Here is an 8,265-nt window from a genome sequence, read left to right on the forward strand (position 1 = left end):
CTCTCAAATTCAGAGACAAACAATTCATTAGGAGGTCCTAGAGGCGGGCGCAACTGCTCCAAGGACCCGAGAGTTATATGAAGAGATGATGGGAATATCTCTCAAATCAGAAGTATCTAGAAAGTGTAGGAATTGTTGAACCTTTCTTGTAGGCCGGGACCCCTTACCCCCACGTCTTCTAACAATGATATTGCGGGTCGAATTAAGGTTGATTGATGGAGGGGATTTGTGAGATGGGCCTTTGTGGATGGAAAGAGCATCAAGATCCATTGTAGGGTTGACCATCAAGAACTGAATATCTCTCTCGATCGAGTTGTGACGGGAGTTGTCATGTCCCGGGATGGCACGGGAATGGGGGGAGGAAACCGAATTCCGAGTAAGACCAGAATCTGCTAGGGGAGGATCGATATGTGGTGAGGATGCAGGGGGACAAAAAGGTATAGAGGGGTTACTAGTATGGGGAAGGGAAGGGCAAGTCTGAGGTGGCCCAGAAGGTAGAGGGGGCGAAGACAGCGGGCGGGGGGCCGAGGCAAGTGGAAGATGGGTATCCCATGAGAAAATGAGAGACCCTGACTCTTTTTGGGGGTTGACACAGGGGTGGGGGAAGGGCAAGGAGAAGTAGAAGTAGAGAGTAATAGAGACGAAAATTCATAATTGAACAGAGATTTCTTAGTAGAAACATCAGTTCTTGAAATCAGAATCTGAACCACTTCTCCACAACGACGCCGACCAACACCCCTTTGCATATGTTGTCTAGGGCATCAATCCAAAAGGTGACCAGTATAATGGAACAACAAACATCTAAAAGGAATGCCCCAGTAGTCTAAGTATTGTCTGTGACTCTGTGAAAAAGTTGCCCCATTCCAAGTCGATATGCTCCGGGAACCCACTAGAGAAACCATGTTCAACCAATATCCACACCACCCGCTTATCCCGACCACCCAAAGAGCCTGGGTCAATATATATAAACCTTCCAATTGCATCTCCAATCTCCTTCAGGACATGTCTGGTGCAGAATTCTAATGGTAAACCCGACAATTTTACCTAGACAAAATTATTCTTGGGAGTAACATGAAAGGGATTAAAACCAACATACCATCGATGGAGGTGTAAAAAAACTTCTCCCACGAACCCATGGTTGCCCCATGATGCGTTCCAGGTCGTCCTGACTCCTGATGCAGGGAGTGGAAGCTATACCAAGAGTTCATTAGTCAACTAGCTTTAGGAGAATATCCTAAAATGGGAGCTCCATGTGTCCTAATCCAGTCCTGCATGTTTTGAAGAGGAGGTTCCGCACATGCCCAACGCTCGATAAGTGCACGTTTCTGTAAACTAATAACTCTATCCCATAATACATTATAACCAAAACTTGGCAGTTTCGTCTTAGAGGATGGAGAGATAATTTTTCCTCGATCCTTATTCCTTGATCGAAATCTATTGTCCTGGTGAGAATAAACCTTTTCCCGACGCCTCGCATGAAGTCCACCTATGGGGAGATTTGAAGCAGGGAGAAGGGATAGACGATCTGAGGGGCCAAGATCTGTCACGCGGGATCGTTTATTAAGGTATTTCAATTCAACCTCCAAAGTGGCATGAATGAAGGCCTCATTGGCAAACACATCAACATTTAAAATCTCAATACGACCATCAATGTTTTTCATGTTATTCAATCTGAGGCATTTAGAAGTATGCGCCAAGTGCACAGAAAAGACGTGCCAGGCGGTCACCCAACCTACAACTAGGGGTGAAAAGTAGGGACCCCACCACTCTGGGATCAACACCTCCCCACCATAAAATATCCTTTCTTTATAATATGAAGTCAGGGCCACGTAAACAACATTCCTTCATCCAACGTTGAATTCCCAGGTTTATCAGACAATCAGACTCTCAGAGCATCAAGAATTTAGACCCTTACGCAACCTCATAACAGCTAGAAAATGAAATAATGATCGTGATCGAAAAAGCATCACCACCCCTCAACAAATCTAGCAGGAGGAATGTGGCACCCTTCCCAATTGTCACCTACTTAGACAAGTCCCAATTTTATTATGATTCAAATTTGGAAATTGTCTTCTATTTTAAATTAATTTAAATATTAAAAAAATTATGTTAATTCTGAATTCATCATAACTAAAATCTTCTATAAGTTTGTGGAAATTGATCTATTTTCTTATAAGAGCAAACAAATTAATTTAAGCAAATAATAAATATAAATATAATTATAAATTTAATTTGATTGTAAATTTTGGAAATATTTCTAAATTTTACATCAACCAATATTATTAATGTTGAAGTTAACTCAATTGTAAATTGCAAATTGTAAATTTTTGAAAATATTTTAAAATTTGAATGACAAGAGTGAAATCTATCCTTTCGATAACTACTAAAAAACCGCTAATAACTTGACTAAATCAAGTTAAGTCAATTTATGTTATAATGATATCAAGGTCCACCTTTAATTTGTATGTACTAAATGTAATGTACATCTCACTTCTTATAAAATTATAAATCATAAGAGTTCATTTAAATTTAGTTATTCCATTTTAACCAACCACATAATCTTACGTCCCTATAATTCATTCTTAATTAAAATTTTCAAATCACAAATAAGAATTACTCCAACAAAATTAATACCGTCATTCCATAATAAATTTCCTACCTAAAAATAAACTGCATAATTTTATAAGCCATTTGATATATGTACACAGTTATTAATGCCCTGCAGCTCTGGATCAACCTGTATTACTGGACTCTTCTGGTCTTTGGATTTGGTGAGATCGTGGTTCATCGCCAGGTTTCATATAAAAATGGATACACATTGCCCTCATATTTCTCTCTTATATATATATTATGTGATGGGATAATTTTTTTGAGTTTTACTTTGGAAAATTTTGTTTTATGTGATGGGATAATTTTTTGAGTTGTACTTAAAAGAAAATTTTGTTTTAGATTGTAGAAGATAGTTACGAATTAAAATTTTGTTTTAGATTGTAGAAGATAGTTACGAATTAAATTTTCATCGCTGATTGCACAGGGATCTACAGATGTGGGGAGTTTGCCAATTCTACCAACTGAAGATGAAATATCTTCTCAGAGTCCGGAACCATTGCCTATCAACAAAGTATGCCAGACTTATAACAGTGTTGATGAATACTTATCCACGCACTTTCGTTTGGTCCGCGAGGACTGCTTTGCCTCACTCAGAGGTGCAATTCAAGGTTTCCGCAAGAACATTGTTCCAGATAATATCCCTAGATACAAGAATGTAAAATTTATTGGAATCCAATGTGGGGATCGAGGGCTGGAGCACTGCATCCTTTTGAAAACAACAAAGGAGGAGGCAGCAAATTCAAGCTCATCGAAACAAATGATGTCTGGCTCACTGCTGTGCATTTCCTGCGATGGATTTCGGAACTATGTATGGGGAATTGTCAAGGACGCAGACAGCACTAGCTTTCAGAAGGGAAGCATTGCTTTGAAGCTGATTCCCAGCAATGAAGGTAAGTTAGCGAGTTTAGTAAAGAACAGAACCTATGAAATGATCCAGTCAACTGCATACTATGAAGCCTATGTCCATGTTTTGGAATGTCTTCAACGGCCAGAAATGAAAGAGCTTCCTTTCTGGGAGCACTTTCTATCATTAGAAACCCAACCTACAGAGCCAGGTTATCTGAAGAAAAGGCAGTTCAAGGATTTATATAACTTAGAATGTGCGTTTCCAAGGATCCGAAATTATTTGGGCAGAAGCGCAATCCACATCTTGCAGAAATGGCCACAGTGGAATTCCACCTTAGATGAAAGCCAGATGGAAGCCGTGAAGCTGTGCCTGACAAAGAGGCTGGCTATTATTCAGGGCCCTCCTGGAACTGGGAAAACCTATGTCGGCTTAACCATTGCGAGGATTCTCCTTTCTAATGTCCACTGTGGTCCTATTTTGGTAATCTGTTATACCAACCATGCACTGGATCAATTCCTGGAATCCATTTATTCCGTAGAAAATAATATTGTTCGAATCGGTGGCGGATCAAAGAATGAAATTATGCTGAAGCGAAGCTTGAATGTCCTCAAACGTGGTCCAAGTACTTTTGGTGCACTTCGTGTTAGACACGGAGAACTAATGCGTGCTAAAAGAAATGTGGAAGAGCAGATCAGAAGGTGCACAGCGTGTGTGAGAGCAACACAAATCTCCAGAGGGATGCTATCGGGTATAGCTTCAGAACAGCATATTGAATCTCTCTATAGCAAGGATTCAGCTAATGGTCAGACCATAGAAGATTTATGGTTGAAGGAGAGAGTGTGGAATGAATATTCTTCGGCAGATACACCTCTGGACTACATACTTAGTTCCCAGGATTTATGGTTGTTGCCCCAAAAATCAAGGATCAAGCTGCATAATCATTGGTTACAGAAAGCCAAAGAAAAGGCTGAGGAGGAACTGCATCGTCTATCTGAGAGATACAGAGAAGTATGTGGTGGGTTACTTCAACATGATCATATGACCAGCCTCAAAATTTTAAGAGAAGCAAAGGTTGTAGGAATGACAACCACTGGGGCTGCTAAAAATTATGACATTCTCCAGGCATTACGAGCAGAAATAGTGGTGATAGAAGAGGCTGCCGAGGTTTTGGAAGCCCATGTTCTGCCCTGCATTAGCTCCTCCACCCAACATCTCATTCTCCTTGGCGATCACTTGCAGTTGCGTCCTTCTGTTGCAGAGTATGAATTAGCCACCAAATACAAATTGGATGTCTCCCTCTTTGAGAGATTGATAAGCGGCGGGATCGAGCATGTGACCCTAAGATGCCAAAGAAGAATGAAGCCCGCAATTTCAAGATTAATAACAGATATCTATCCCACATTGCGCGACCACTCTAGCGTAATCAATTATGAAAGCATCAAAGGAATTAGAAATGATGTGTTTTTCTTAGATCATCAGGCCATGGAATCCGAGATCTCGAATACCAATGGTAAGATTAACATAAGCGAAGCCCGGCTTGCAGTGGAACTTTGTGTTTATCTTCTCAGACAAGGATATAAGAACAGCGACATTACAGTTCTGACAATGTATAAAGGCCAGGTGAGTGAAATTCAAAGAGATCTAAATGACCGTCTTTGCCCCAGGAATAGCCAAAACGAGGAGATAGATGATGTCACTTCACCTACCCCTCGAGTTTGTTCTGTGGATAATTATCAGGGAGAAGAAGCAAATATTATCATATTGTCTCTGGTGAGGAGCAATAAAATACCGGGAATTGGAGGGTCAAGAGGAAATATTGGGTTTCTCAAGACAGTGAACAGGGTCTGCGTGGCACTGTCGAGAGCCAAGACAGGGCTTTACATCTTTGGCAATGCAGAGCTTCTAGCATCTAAAAGTACTCTGTGGGAGTCAATAATTCAGAAATTAGAGAATTCCAATTCGATTGGACCGGCATTAACACTGACTTGCCAAAGGCATCCACAAACAGAAATAAAAGTCTCTGTAGCCGAAGATTTCAGACGAATGGAGGACGGAGGTTGCAGAAGACCATGTGAATATCAGTTAAAATGCGGCCATGCTTGTCCTAGGCAGTGTCATCCATCTGACCATGACTCAATCATATGCCCCAAGCCTTGTCCGAAGAAATTCGAGACATGTGGTCATCAGTGCCCGAAGATATGCCATTTCCCCACATATTGCCCTCCTTGCCAGATCCCTGTCTCGAAGAGTCTTCAACCTAGATGTTGCCACCGCATAACTCTTCCTTGCTCCACTCCTCTTAGGGGAATCATCTGCAACGAATTATGTTCAATTCGACTTCATTGCGGTCATCCATGTAAACAAAAGTGTGGAAGACCTTGCGGACCCTGTAAAGTAAATGTCATCAAAGCCTTGCCATGTGGACATCGGGCAGAGTTGCTATGCTATGAAGACCCCTGTAAATTCATTTGTGACCAGCCCTGTGGTAAGGTCCTGAGGCCAGGATGTGAACATATTTGCAGAGGAACATGCAAGTCATGCAAGAAAGGTACTTCACACATTCCCTGCATGGAACGGTGCTTCAGATCTCTTCCATGTGGCCACCGCAATCGCATAACTCTTCCTTGCTCCACTCCTCTCAGGGGAATCATCTGCAACGAATTATGTTCAATTCGACTTCATTGCGGTCATCCATGTAAACAAAAGTGTGGAAGACCTTGCGGACCCTGTAAAGTAAATGTCATCAAAGCCTTGCCATGTGGACATCAGGCAGAGTTGCTATGCTATGAAGACCCCTGTAAATTCATTTGTGACCAGCCCTGTGGTAAGGTCCTGAGGCCAGGATGTGAACATATTTGCAGAGGAACATGCAAGTCATGCAAGCAAGGTACTTCACACATTCCCTGCATGGAACGGTGCTTCAGGTCTCTTCCATGTGGCCACAGATGCATGGCCGATTGCTCTGAGATCTGTCCTCCCTGCAAAAATATTTGCCAAAAAAGTTGCCTTCATAGTAACTGTGGTCTTATATGCGGAAGCTTATGCACGCCTTGCATGGCAAAATGCGAATGGCAGTGCGAGCATCATACTTGTGATCTCCCCTGCCATGAAACATGCACCAGGCCTCGTTGCAACCAACCCTGCCCAAAAACTCTAAAGTGTGGGCATCCTTGCCTAGGTCTATGCGGGGAGCCCTGCCCCAGGTTTTGCAGGGTTTGCGCTCACAAGAGTTCACATCACAGTACGCTGGTGGCTCTAGACAAGTGTGATCCATCTGCCAGGTTTGTGGAGCTCGTAGAATGTGGACATATATTTGAAGTTGGTGTGCTCGATACTCATATGGACATGGACAATGCAGGTGCTACTGCAGTGAAGCTAAAGCAGTGGTAAGTTCTGCTATTTGTAATATAAATATGACAATTAAATATTTCTTTTGTGCAATGGCTATCTATTCTAATTAATATATGAACCTTCTGAATTTCTTTGCTACGCAGTCCTGAATGTAGTTCGCCTATCAGAAGAACGCTGCGATATTCAAACATTGTGAAGACAAAGTTGCAACAGATTGAAGAAGTGAAGAAGCGAGTTATTGGATTCCAAAAAGTGAAGCGAGGGAACGATATGCTAAAGGTGAAAAAATATTTGGCAGCGAGACAAGAGTTCATGGAAGGTCTGAGCAGCAATCCAGGGCTTCTTGAAGCTCATCTTGGACAGGCGTGTGCTCTCTGTGGGTTGCGTGCCGATACGGAAGCAATACCACATCTCAGATTTATCATAGAGCAGAGCACCTATAAGAAAATCATGATGGCAAAGCTTCCAAAACTTGGTCTGAAATCTGATTCAAACAACAAAAACCTTGATTCTAAAATAGCAGATAATGAGTTAGCCATTGACGCACTTCTCCAATGGGTATTGGTCTGTTCTGTTCAGAATGACCTGGCTACTGGGTTGGCGATTTGCGACCTTATTCTGCGGAGAAACCCTGGTCATGAAAAGACTGCGGAAATCAAAGGGGATCTGATATTCGTGTATCATGCTAAACGACATGTAATTGATGTTAAGGGTAAGGAGATGGGAGAAAGAGGGCACTGGTATAAATGCCAGAATGACCATTTTTACGTGGTGGGTGAATGTCGAGGAGCAATGCAAACATCTGAATGCCCAGATTGCAAGGCCATACTGGAAAGAATGTCTCACAGTTCGGAAAACAGTGATGCAGATGCTACAGGCAATCGGTGGTGCTCTGTAATGTAAACTGTTACTATTTAATTCCCAGCAGTTTTACTATTCTGCTAAGACGGTGGTGGTCTGATGTACTGTACTCCTTAAGTGTCCTGCAGTCGTTGTGATTCGGTATTTTGGTTGAAGTGCATATATTTTTCGTACAAACCCAGGTGCAGATGTACAAAAACCACGGTGATCTTCAACTTCTCATTTGCAGGGTTTTGGTTTTGGTTTTGCTATTTTTGGGCAGTGAGTTTGGTTTTTGTATTGCTATCTTTTTGGTGAGTGACCTTGGTTTTAATTCCAACAAATACGTTTCCACGAGAAGGTGCAAATAACACGCGGATAGCAGTATGGTTTTTTTGACCTTTTGAATATATATAATAATATTTGAAATAGAGGGAAAAGAATATGCGGTCTCGATAGTAAAAACCATACATGACATATTTTGGTGGAAAATATAAAATCATGTAGGTATTATGTGCAATAGTTAGATTTTCTTAATTTGGATTGTATTATGATCAGGCTAACCATGTTGGAAATAATATTGAGAGGGGGTGAATCAGTGTTAGCAAATTAATAAC

At 41.5% G+C, this 8,265-nt stretch overlaps 1 pseudogene across 1 annotated transcript in view; it reads left to right on the forward strand.

Moving 5' to 3' along the window:
* LOC149184401 (uncharacterized) overlaps positions 1-7,910 on the forward strand; it is a 101,540-nt pseudogene extending 93,630 nt beyond the window's left edge. Inside the window, exons 6-8 of the transcript XR_016256800.1 lie at positions 3,035-5,947; positions 6,287-6,843; positions 6,952-7,910. The product of XR_016256800.1 is annotated as an uncharacterized LOC149184401 (transcript). The remainder of the gene's footprint in view (positions 1-3,034; positions 5,948-6,286; positions 6,844-6,951) is intronic.
* Positions 7,911-8,265: the final 355 nt, after the last annotated feature.

This window comes from Pinus tabuliformis, chromosome 3_2, assembly GCF_031772625.1.
Source record: "Pinus tabuliformis cultivar Carrire ecotype Pingquan chromosome 3_2, CPIR1, whole genome shotgun sequence".
Classification (NCBI taxonomy): Eukaryota; Viridiplantae; Streptophyta; class Pinopsida; order Pinales; family Pinaceae; genus Pinus; species Pinus tabuliformis.